Source organism: Geospiza fortis, unplaced genomic scaffold (genome assembly GCF_000277835.1).
Source record: "Geospiza fortis unplaced genomic scaffold, GeoFor_1.0 scaffold180, whole genome shotgun sequence".
In the NCBI taxonomy this organism is placed as follows: Eukaryota; Metazoa; Chordata; class Aves; order Passeriformes; family Thraupidae; genus Geospiza; species Geospiza fortis.
Window position 1 is genome coordinate 852,033 of NW_005054452.1, and position 12,722 is coordinate 864,754.

Below are 12,722 nucleotides of genomic sequence, written 5' to 3' on the forward strand. Positions count from 1 at the left end.
TTGCATTTGAAATACTAACAATGTACTTTGCTGGAGCTAAGTGGTTGGATAAGATCATACATCCAGTGCTGATGATCAGCCTGAAAGGGAGGGGGCAAAAGGTGACAGTGGGGCTTAGTGATAGCAGTAACTAAAGAGAAATTTATTAATAAAAGGGAAAAAAGAAAATTGTTAGATGGCTCTCTCTCTTCAGTTCAGTTCCACACCAGTACAAAACCAGCGTTGGTCCCTCAGGTTAAAGGTCTGTTTGCCATCCTTTGTGACATTAACAGGGCATTTTGCTGCTTGCAATATCCACAGGGATCTGTGGCACAGACAGATCCTCGACACCTATCTGGAATTCTGGCCTCTTTTCCCTCTGCTGTACCCCTCCATTACTCGCTTTTGTGAGACACATTGGTGGCAGCAGTTCTGTCCCCTGAGATCACATTAGGGACTTCCAGAGAAATTAATCTGATGGAAAATTGCATTGTCAACCAAACTTAATTTTTTGTAATGAAAAGCATTTCCTTCCTGTAGGGAATTCACAATGTCTACTTAGAAAATTCCAAACGAACCCCCAAACTTAAACACTTTCATCTCGAATCTTTAATTTTATGGCATCTATAAATCTATAGGGGTGGAGTTCTTTTGTTTGCTTGTTTAAGAAAAAACCCATTACTCTACTCAATGAGACTTTATGAACGAAAATACATGTGGATTAGATATTAGGAAGAAATTCTTCCCTAAGTGGCTGGTGAGGCCCTGGCACAGGGTGCCCAGAGCAGCTGTGCCTGCCCCTGGATCCCTGAAAGTGCCCAAGGCCAGGTTGGATGGGGCTTGGAGCAGCCTGGGACAGTGGGAGGGGTCCCTGTTGTTGAATAATATTTAAGATCTCTTCCAACCCAAACAATTCTGTGATTCAAATTACAGAGGGTAGCTGAACCAATCTGACCTTTTTCTTCTCTACAACATCCTCATCTCCTGAGAATTTCATTTATGTGCCATTTGTCCCTGCAATCAGTCCACAGTGCTTCTTTCTTTCTTTTCTTTCTTTCTTTCTTTCTTTCTTTCTTTCTTTCTTTCTTTCTTTCTTTCTTTCTTTCTTTCTTTCTTTCTTTCTTTCTTTCTTTCTTTCTTTCTTTCTTTCTTTCTTTCTTTCTTTCTTTCTTTCTTTCTTTCTTTCTTTCTTTCTTTCTTTCTTTCTTTCTTTCTTTCTTTCTTTCTTTCTTTCTTTCTTTCTTTCTTTCTTTCTTTCTTTCTTTCTTTCTTTCTTTCTTTCTTTCTTTCTTTCTTTCTTTCTTTCTTTCTTTCTTTCTTTCTTTCTTTCTTTCTTTCTTTCTTTCTTTCTTTCTTTCTTTCTTTCTTTCTTTCTTTCTTTCTTTCTTTCTTTCTTTCTTTCTTTCTTTCTTTCTTTCTTTCTTTCTTTCTTTCTTTCTTTCTTTCTTTCTTTCTTTCTTTCTTTCTTTCTTTCCCTCTCTTTCTTTTTTTTTTCCCTTCATTCCATCTCTTCCCTATTTCAAGGTCAGCGTAAAAAAATTCCAGCTCTGGGAAAACATGGAGAAGTCTGGCATTCACTGTTTTTGTAACCCCAAACAGAAACCATATTAAAACCTGAAGTTTAGTGAGTCTATGGATGTATGCATGGATAGCTATGATTTATTGGATGTGTCAGGGGTTCATTTCATCTTTAAATAGGAAAACCATGAGGTGTGACTTGATGACTTATTAAAAAAATGTCACACTACCTAGGAAGAGTGACACCATAAAATACTTACACACACAATTCCTGAGAGGAGCTTGTCAGAAGGATATCCCAGCAAACCATTTAATGGGAAAAAATAATTATTCACGGATTGTTAGTTTTGCTTTTTACAAACAGTGAGTCCAGTTAATTTTGTCATATCACTGGCTTGTGTTTGCAAGCTTCAATCACTCCTTTAAAACAGCCCAGCCTTCCCAGGGCACATGGAGTGAAAAGGCATCATTTTAATGGGCTTGTAGCTAATTAAAATGTGTGACATTCAGAATGTGCCTGGAACGTGGCATAAAAAAGTAATGACAGGACAATACATCATGTCATGGACAAGTGGCTAAATGTGAGCTGTGCTGGCAAATACCATGGTGAAAAATCAGCTTGAAGGAGGCTCCTCCAAGCATTCAGGGATATCTATTTGTTCGCATGTTTCATCCAGATGTGGGGGATGTGTTTTCACTAGGGATAAGTTTCATGACCTGTTTTGCAATTTTCCAAGGTTCTCTTTTTGAGGTCCTGGTGTATATTGACCTCTGTCCTCACAGGGGGGTGGGTGGCTGCTGTCAGGGACAGTGTGGCAAACAATATTTGATTCCCAGGGGCAGCATTGCAGGGAACAACAAAGATTTGTAGGTTTTGCCTGATGTTCTGTATTCTGGCTTGGTCTCCTTCAGTGTGCCTGATAAGGAAATGAATATATTCCAGTAGCCCAGGTTGTTCCAAGCCCTGGCCAACCTGGCCTTGGACACCTCCATTGATCCAGGGGTAGCCACAGCTTTTCTGGGTACCTTGGACCAGGGCCTCCCTGTGGCATTCACATTTTCTGGAAAAATCCCTTCCCCCAGGATTTTTCTCCTGGGAAGCTGAGAAGCCTCAGAGGAAAGGAAAACAATTCTTATCTAATTTGCTTCTCCTGTGTTGCGCTCACATGTGGAATGTGTTTGGAGATTGTTTACCCACAGGAGATTATTCCATTGGATTCTGCTGTGAGTTGTTTTTGCTCTTTGGCCAATCAGGGCCAGGCTGTGTCAGGACTCTGGAAAGAGTCAGGAGTTTTCATTATTATCTTTTTGGCATTCAGTAAATATCCTTTCTGTATTCTTTAGTATAGTACAGTTTAGTATTCTTTAATATAATATAGTATAATAAAGTAATAAATTAGCCTTCTGAGAACATGGAGTCAGATTCATCATTCCTGCCTTCGTTGGGGCAGTTTTCCAGCAAATACCTCCCCACCCTCACAGGGAACAATTCTTTCCCAATATCCCACCTAAATCTTCTTCTTTCAGTTTAAAAGTGTTCCCTTTTGTCATATAACTCCACGCCCTTTCCAAATGTCCCTCTCCAGGTCTCCTGTACCCTTTAGGCACTGAAGGTTCTGGAAGCTCTCCCTGGAGTCTTCTCCAGGCTGAACAATCCCAATTCTCACAGCTTTTCCTTATAGGAAACGTGCTCCATCCCTCTGGTCCTTAGAAGAACAGTTTCGAACATCAGCCTTTCAGAAGGCTGCTCACAAAAAAAAACCCAGCCTGAATCAGAAAGGCTCCAGAAAAAAAAAAAATTGGAAATGATGGTTGGATGGGCTACTTTGGATTGTGTTTGCACAACATGTACTAGTGGAAGGTGTACCTGCCCATGGCATGGAGTTGGAACTAGAAGGTTTTTAAGGTCTCTTCCAACCCAAACCATTCTGTTCTACAAGTGACGATCCCAAATAGATGATGAAAGGAAATATTGCTGTATGGGCTGATAAAGTTAAATATTTTTGTGTCCTAGCCTTCTTCCTTTCTGCTTTTCAAACTATTTCTATTTATTTCAGATAATTAATTCTTTTCCTTTCTTTGCTATGAGCATTGGCTCACGCTACTAAAGAGCCTAAAAAGGCTCTTTTGCATTTAAAATCTTGTTAGAATTAACCTCAGATTCTTAACTTAGTAGTCAAAATGGACTCCATGCTGAACACAGCAATTCTTTTTAAAAAAGGGAATTAAGAATATCTATTTGTCTGCTTTTCAAGGAGACTAATGTTAGAAAAGGGAAAAAAGGGAATAAAGAAAGGAAACAGAATGTACCAGTACTGTTAGATTTATTGCTTTTATTATAATTTCTTTGGCTTATGTAAATTTAACTGAAATTTTTCAGACCATTAATCCATAACACCAACTATAGCCCTCTTTGTTCTTAATTAAAAACGGATGGATTGATAGAAGAGGGATGAGATTTTCTGAAGTACTCAATGCTGGCCAAACTCTGCTTTGATGAAGTCAGTGCTGAAAACTCCCCCAGAATCTATTGAGAACAGAGCAGAGCTGAGCATTTCTGAAACCCCTTCCAGACTGAAGTGTGGTGAGGGATCATTTCTGAGAGCATTGCCAAGGGTTCAGCATTGTGGTTTCCATGAAGTTCAGCTTATTCTTTTCTTTTCTTTTTTTTTCGGGAGTTTTTTTTTTGGGTTTTTTTTTGTTTTGTTTTAAAACTGGTTTGAGCTGTTTAAAATCTACATCCCAAACAGGTTTTTGGACTCTCAAGTAATCTCTTGATTTTTTGTGGTTGGGTTCAGAAATTTGGAGCGGCTTGCAGAAAAGTGCATTAAAAACACACATAAGGGATTTGGGAGACACCAAAAGTAACATTGTTGCAAAGCTGAAATGAGACGAATAAATGGTAGGAATGGATTTTGAAAGTCTCAATGTGTTTATTACTTGCAACTGACACAATTCCCAAGGGTCAGTAGTAGTTTTAACACCTCTGTCCTCTGGTGAAAACCAGAAAGCGAAAAAAAACCAAACACAGCAGATGAGTCCTGGTGCAGAGCTGGGAGAGAGGAACTACCCTGCAGCATCAGGAAAAGAGAATTCATGGTTTAGAACACAATGGTTTGGGTTGGAAGAGACCTTCAAAACCATCCCTTTCCACCCCCTGCCCACAGCAGGGACAATTTCCACTGTCCCAGGTTGCTCCAAGCCCTGTCCAACCTGGCCTTGGGCACTTCCAGGGATCCAGGGGCAGCCACAGCTGCTCTGGGCACCCTGTGCCAGGGCCTCCCCACCCTCCCAGAAAACAATTTTTTCCTAACACCTACTCTAAATCTAAACACTTCAACCAAAGTCTTAAAACACCTTAAAATTCAAAAATTCCCCGCGATTCAAAGCATCATGGCTGGTGTGGCAAAATTTCAATCCAAGCTTGAATTTTTTTGCTGTTGAGGCCCATTTTGTTTATCCTTGTCAGGTGGAGAGACAAAATGTGTTACAGAGACTCATTTTTGAAGGGATCAGATGGAGAACAGGACAAAAAATGACAGAACTGACCTGGTGGCTGTGTCTCTAACTGGCCCAATGCCTGCGAAAACATACGGTCCCTTTGCCACCACAGAGACTGGAGGAGAGGCAGTTTAATGGGGCTCTGCACACAAGTTTTAGAGCCTTTCATAGCACAGATATAAATGATACATTTCATCTTTATGCCGCCCTTCTAAATCACTAAAAAGTAAATCCAGTTAATGCTGAAAGGCAGAAGCCCTGAACTGCTGCTTTGCTTTGCTATTTATAGTGTCAGGACCAGCTCTGGCTTAATCTTCTGGGTGTCATTCAATATATTTCTGACCCAACCAGGTAGAACAGAAGACTCTGGCTGTATTTCCAAGCTCTCAGAGGTTTTAGGACAATCCCACAGCTTTTGCTGCAAGTAGTTTTTGCAGTGTACTGATTAATCATCTCAGGGAGAGTGTAATTGTCCACAGGAAAACATCAGCTGCAGACCAGAAAAGAAAATCACCCCTTAAAATTTCAAAAAACCTCAAACAACAAAAAGCACCAAAAAAAAAAAAAAAGAAAAAAAAAAGAAAAATAAAACACCAAAAAAACTTTAGAAAAGGGACATATTGACTTCATTTTCCCAGCAGATGTCTTTGCTGAAGCCCCTCCCTTCCCTGGCTCCATTTGTACCATGTTAATTGTCATAACTACACCCTGTAGCTCCTTGGTAGGAGAATTGTCACAATTAGCCTGTGACTTTGCACCAGCTGTCTTGGCATAGACAAGACAACGTGCTTTGGACTCTGAACACCTGCAAACCCAGTCCAGGGTGGATGTTTGAATGCTCAAACCAAACAGATGTTGCATTTCAGGCTTGTTCTCTTGGGGAGGCTGGGGGGAGAGAGGTGGAAAAATGTCTGTATGCTGGGATGCCATAATTTTCCCTTTTTGAGGTTTATTCTGTGCATTCTCTTCCAGTGTGCTGATGGAGGGATGGCCCCAGCAGTTATCTGGAGATTACACAATTTGTAGGGTTCCATATATTGGTAGCTCCGAGTAGCTAAATAGAACGGGGGCAGGGGGTGAAAGAGAAAAATAAAACCCTCCGCATTTATTTTGATTTATTTCTAATTACTCCCTTTCCAGGGCTCTGAAAGGACAGTTTGGTTTGGTTGGTGCACTTCTGGATGAGTGTGATCTCGGAGCTGGCAGGCGACACTTTGGCAGTTTTACCCCAGTGAGTTTAATAACCCAACGAGAATTGCCCAGAACAGTGGGATCAGATTCATGGAACGAGCCATGAATGCGTTTCTGTTCCCCAGTAACTGCTCAGTGGGATTATTCAAGAGGTTTAAATGTGGGTGGCATCAATTTGAAATGCAGATGGTGTATCTTATTAAACACCATTTTAGCTATTTGTAGTGCTCAGAACAGTATTTGCCCTGAATTTAAATAACGATGTACAGTATTTGTTAAAAAACATGCTTGGGCATGTTTTGTTTAATTAGTGGCTTGAAATTTCCTAGCATATGGCTTGTCATTTGCTAAAAAAGATATGCAATTATGAAGTTCCTTGAAGTTTTACTATTTAAAAGCAAAATTAACTTGGTGTGTTCAGCAGTTAATGGCAGGCCATTAAATATAGTATTTACTAAACAAAAGACATATAGGAGCAGCTGAGTGTGCCTGTGCCATCTGTACCTCGAGCCCTGCACATCTTTTGGTTCACAGGAGGTAGACTGGACCCACTCTGCTCCCACAGTTCATTACCAGAGTTTTCTGCACTTCAGTGCAAATGACATCGTGTCTGGTTATTATCTTTAAAGGCCTGGATGCCGCTTTAGAAGCATCAATTTAATTTTTATACTTCAGGAAAGCAAGCAGACCATCTGCTTAAAAATCCCAGCACTTTCTGAAGAGCTGCAGATATTTCTTTTCCCTGTCAGGTTTTGAATGGCCTTTTAAAGTTTTCGAAACTTTTCAGTTGCCTGCCTGTTCATTTCTGATTAGGAAATGGAAATGAGAGTCTGGAAGACTGAAGGATGATGCATGAGGTTGGTTTTTTTTTCTCCCCATGATTTACCTGCTCAGCTTCTACTTCTCATCACGACAGATGAGTAATTCAGCGCCTGCTTCCCTCCACCAGCTCAGCTCGAGCCAGTTCCTCCATCCAACACCTCCATCACTCCCCAGTCCCAGCAGGGCTGATGGAAAGACTTGCCTCAGGCATCTCCACCACCCCTCATTGCAGGCAATATTATGCACTCAGATGAGTCACAGACTGGAGGATTCTCATTTTTTCTCCTGAGAGCGACTTATCTCGGGAAGGGAAGCGGAGAGGGAAGCAATGGAGCCTGATGAAGAAGTGAGAAGGGAATGACCCCCCAGCCTGACACATTCCTTTCCTTCACAAGTCTGATTTCATGGTTTTATCACATGCTGCACTTCTTCAGGCACAGACAGCAGGATTCATCTCGGTGCATTACAGATATCTACACAAGAGCCAGGCCCTCCCAGGCTGTGAATTTATGCAAGAAATAGGCTTTTTATAGGGTTTTACCTCTTCTATACATCTTCCTCTTGAATGACAGCCCCGAAAGCCCCGTTTCTAGCCACTAACTATGAAGGGAGTGTAGGTATCTACAGACTCCTAGTGAAGAACACACAAAACTCATGGTTGAAATCTTCAGGAATCACTGCAAAATTCCTGTGGATTTCAGGAAATTCAGGGTTTCACTTTGTTTCCTCTCTTATCAACAATCACCACTGTATTTTTGTTCAGTAAGAACAAGATGCTCAGCTCATCAGAGGGACAACCAAAGCCATGATCCTTTCCAGGGTGAGCTGTCAAGCAGATGAAAAGAGAAACAAAACAAACAAGAGGGGAAAAGGTGGAAAATCAGAAGCATCAATCCATATTTCTGCTTCTTTTATCTTCTCACCTTAGCCAGAGTTGCCAACACTTTTGCTTATATTTTACCCATCTTTCATCCCACTAGCCTGACCACAGTATCCCAGCATCCCACTGATCTACTTCACTCCCTCTCATCGTGACTTTTTTGGGATTCTCCCTTGATTTCCAGACAGAACTCCTGCCTTTACCACAGTGCTTCTGTGGTGGTGTTTGCAGGGCTCTCAGATGAGGGAAGAGATGAGAATCTTGACTCCATGTTTCGGAAGGCTGATTTATTACTTTATGATATATATTATATATTAAAAGAAAATTATATACTAAGACTATACTAAAAGAAAAGAGAGAGGATTTCATCAGAAGGCTAGAAAAGGAAAGGAATGGATTGATAAAATCTTGTGACTGCTCACAGCCTCAACACAGGTGGCTGTCATTGGTCATCAAGTAAAAATAGGCTGGGTAAACAATTCTCCAAATCACAGTCCAAAGCAGCAAAACGTGGAGAAGCTGAAGCTTCTCATCTTCTCAGGAGAAAAGATCCTGGCAAAAGGATTTTTCATTAAATATGTCTGTGACATGCTTACTTCTGCTCACTCCTTACTCTGCCTGCTCCACTCCTTCCCCTGATCACTGCTGATTTCCTACCCCAACTCTGTTATTTTTTACATGCCTGTCTGATCTCTCTGCCTAATGAACAACTCCCCTGACTCCCAGGTCCCTGCTAATGAAGATGGAGAGAGCTTTACCTCTTCACTCACAGAACCCTGGGCAATATCACATAGCAAAAGGAATTATGATACAAAAATAGGTCCATAATGTGCTCACTCTTCTTCTGTGACTGAGAGTGACTTCCTCGAGGGGAGTGTTTTCTTTTGTTATCCACCTTCAGCTCTGATTTCCCTGCCCAGTGATTAATTGGGTTTTGTGGGGCAAAAGGGAAAGGGAAAATGGAATGGGAAAGGGAAAGGGAAAGGGAAAGGGAAGGGACACCTTCTGAAAGACCAGATTGTTCATCTAATGAATTGTCTTTGGGTTGGTGCTCCTTTTTGACTTTTTAAGACCTCCAAAGTGCTGCATTTTTGGTCCAGACATGATGAGTTAAATGAAATAGTGTTTGATCTCCTGGGTGGATGTTCCCTGTTGAACAAAGGGACACGTTTTTTCTGCAAAGAAATGAAAGGAAAGAAATTTAAAAATGCACCAGGTCGTTCATCCTTTTTTTGGCTTTAAACTGTCACTCCAGCAGCAAAATAAGCCCACACACACCAAAAGAAACCAATGAGACTTGATAGCAAAGCATTAGAGGCATGGTGGAGGGAGGGAATCACACAGACTTTTAAAAACACAAACACATTCTAAATAAATATGAAAATAGGACTTTTCATCCCTACCCTCACACATTCAAATGGGAATCATTGTGGTTCAATTTTGACCTTTTCAGGTGCCCCAAAGTCTAAAACAGTGTTTATGACATCCAGTTAAGGGCAACTCAAAAAATACATTGAATATTCAGAAGAAATTACAATAAGGATTCACCACGAGGAGCTCATTCCTCCAGGTTGTTGAGAACCAATGCTTGGGGTCTCCGTGTTTGGGGATGTCATTTCCCAAGAACAAGACATAAAAGACACCTTGACAAGTTGTCATTAAAGATTTCATGGCAATAGCTGTGAGTGCAGGAATTCCTGCTCTGTTGCCCTGGCAAAATTCACATTCAGATGATTACATTTTGCCTGCTTACACTCAGGCTGCATTTTCAATTCCATGTGTCATTGTCCTTGTCTTCCCATCTTAAATTATTGTATAGTGCTGCTGTGCATTATTAAACAGTTGCCACATTTCATCCCAGTGAATCTTGCATTTAAATGATGGATTTACAAAGGTTCTGCTGCTTTGTTAAGCTTGCCTGTACAGCTGGTTGAAGGTTTACCTCAAGAAAAAAGAATAGTTTTCCTTCAAAGAAGGCTTGAAAAATCACTGTGTTTCATTAAAAGTTCTCAAAATCTTTTCCCTCTTTTATTTTTTCCCCCAAAGTTTCGGGATTTTTGAATTGAAAATTAAATTAAATAGAGGTATATAAAAGAAACGCTGTTACAAATCAATGCTGTTATTAACAAAAAAGCAAATTTTTCCAATTAAACACTGAAAATTATTCCAATAGTATTTTAGCCATCTGCTTTCTGGATATTGCAGTGAAATAAAAAAAATGAATGAAAGAAAGAAGGAATCTATTTCAAGCAAGTGAGAATGAAAACAATAGCTGAGCTGCAAATATCACAGCAGAAATCTTTCAATTGTTTCCAGCAAGTCCTTTTTGTGCATCATCCTTTGAAACTTGAAAATTTCAAAAAGAAAAACTGCCTTTAATTCCGTTTCTTAGTACTTGTATCCATAAAATGAAACCCAAGTGCAATTTGTTTCTTAGATTAGAAGCTCAGTGAGACAGGGATCACTGCTCCATGAAATTAAGCACGTTGGGTGTAGGGCTGAGGGAACTTTCCTGAAAATACAAAATATTAGGATGTGTCCCAAGGACAATGCAGAGGCTCTCTGGGGGGTATTAAGAAATGGAGAACCTAGTTACAGGCAATGGTATAAAATACTAATATTAGGGGATGGTTGAAATTTGTCACAGACATGTTTTCTGAAAAATCCTTTGCTAGGACTTTTTCTCCTGAGAAGCTGAGAGGCCTCAGAGGAAAAGAAAAACAATGATTTTCTGCTGCTCGGGAATGCAACAGGTGCATCTTTGATTGGTCCACGTGAGTTGTTTCTACTTGATGACCAATCACAGGTCTAGCTGTGTTGGGACTCTGGTCAGCCACAAGATTTTATTATCCTTCCTTTCCTTTCTAGCCTTCTGATGAAATCTTTTCTTCTATTCTTTTAGTATAGTTTTAATATTTTATTTTAATATAATATATATATAATAAAATAATAAATCAGCCTTCTGAAACATGGAGTCAAGATTCTCATCTCTTCACTCGTCCTGGGACCCCTGTGAACACCACCACAGAAATGAGATATTGAGGAGAGGGGCTGCCTGTTGATATTCAAGACCAGGTTGGATGGGCTTGGAGGAACCTGAGATAGTGGAAGGTGTCCTTGCCCATGGCAGGGGGTTGGAGCTCAGAGATCTTGAAGTTCCCTTCCAATCCAAACTGTCCTGTGAATCTGTGCCATGATTCCATGGCAGCTGTTGTGCTTCAGTGGCAAATGAAGAACTGAGATTGATGGGCCCAGTCAGGGAAACCATCACAGTGTCTGTGTGTTGTGCTATCTTAGGGATAAAACAATCCCCACATGCAAAATTAGAGCACTCAACACCCTTGGAAGAGAACTCAGGCTATTTTAAGACCTGTGGAAAGATGTCTAAGGATGCAGATTCCCTAGAAAACTTTAAAAAGCTTTAAAGCATCTCCATTTATTTATAGACAGTTTCACAAAGTCAGCTGATAAAAGGCAGTGAAATCTGTGTTGTGGAGTCCTTTTAGAAACAATGCATTTCTCAGGATCACAGTTCTGACTGGGGCTGAACTCCACACTCAAATGTGAATATTTTTTGTGGTTTAAAACACTGGCTGCAGAGGCAGCCCTAGGCAAACACTGATGTTCAGGTTGAATAGATAATTTTGGAAAGCAAGAGCAAGCCAAATGTGCCAGGCTTTGGAAAGACCTTGCCAGGTCCTACTCTTAGGAAAAATTTCCCTTTGTGTTTTTTTAAGTCCACAGTCGTCTTGTCTGACTGTAAATAATTTCCAGCTCTGAGAACAGATGGGATTCTGCCTCCTGGATTTCATAGAAGTTTGTTGTGGCTATTAGAAGATTTCAGGAGATGTGTGTTACTGATATTAAAAAAAAAAGAGAGGCCTCCCATCACCACCTGTGCTGGATCCAGCCTATGTTTTAGAGGAAAGCTGAGATTGCTATCAAATAATCTGCTTTAATGGACTGGGACTCCAAGGGGAACATGAACACAATTAAGTTGGAATAAAGCACCACTATTCTTCATAATTACCACTTTTTTTTTTTTTTTTAACATCACACTGGGTTAAGGGAAGTTGCCTCACAAATTAAAGGCAGCCTTGGAGCTGTTTGTAGCTTGAGTGATGGACAAACCAGCAGGTAGGAGTCTTCTGGATGACTTTGAAGGGACTGATCCTTTTTTCATTCAAGTTCAATAAGCAAGGCAGCATCCACATAAGTGGAATCTTCAAGGATTTTAAAGTGTTTAAGGTGAGGTTTATTGTATTTGCAGGGAGGAACGAAGAATCTGACTCCGCATTCTTAGAAGGTTAATTTATTATTTTATGATACTATATTATATTAAAGAATACTAAACTGTACTATACTAAAGAATACAGAAAGGATATTTACTGAATGCTAAAAAGATAATAAAGAAAACTCCTGGCTCTTTCCAGAGTCCTGACACAGCTTGGCCCCAATTGGCCAAAGAGTGAAAACAACTCACAGCAGAATCCAATGAAACAATTACCTGTGGGTAAACAATCTTCAAATACATTCCATATGAGAGAAACAGAAGAGAAACAAATAAAATAATTATTGTTTTCCTTTTCTCTGAGGCTTCTCAGCTTCCCAGGAGAAGAATCCTGGGTGAAGGGATTTTTCAGAGAATGTGAATGTGACAGAGGTTGAATGGGGCTTGGAGCAGCTGGATGCAGTGGAAGTTGCTGGATGGTTTCCCAGCCCCAACCTGGGAATCAATCCTGTGATTCTATGAATGAACATGGGTTTTGTGATAGCCCAGTTTAGAGGTCACTAATACGTGGCTAAATGAGACAAAATTCTTAATAAACAG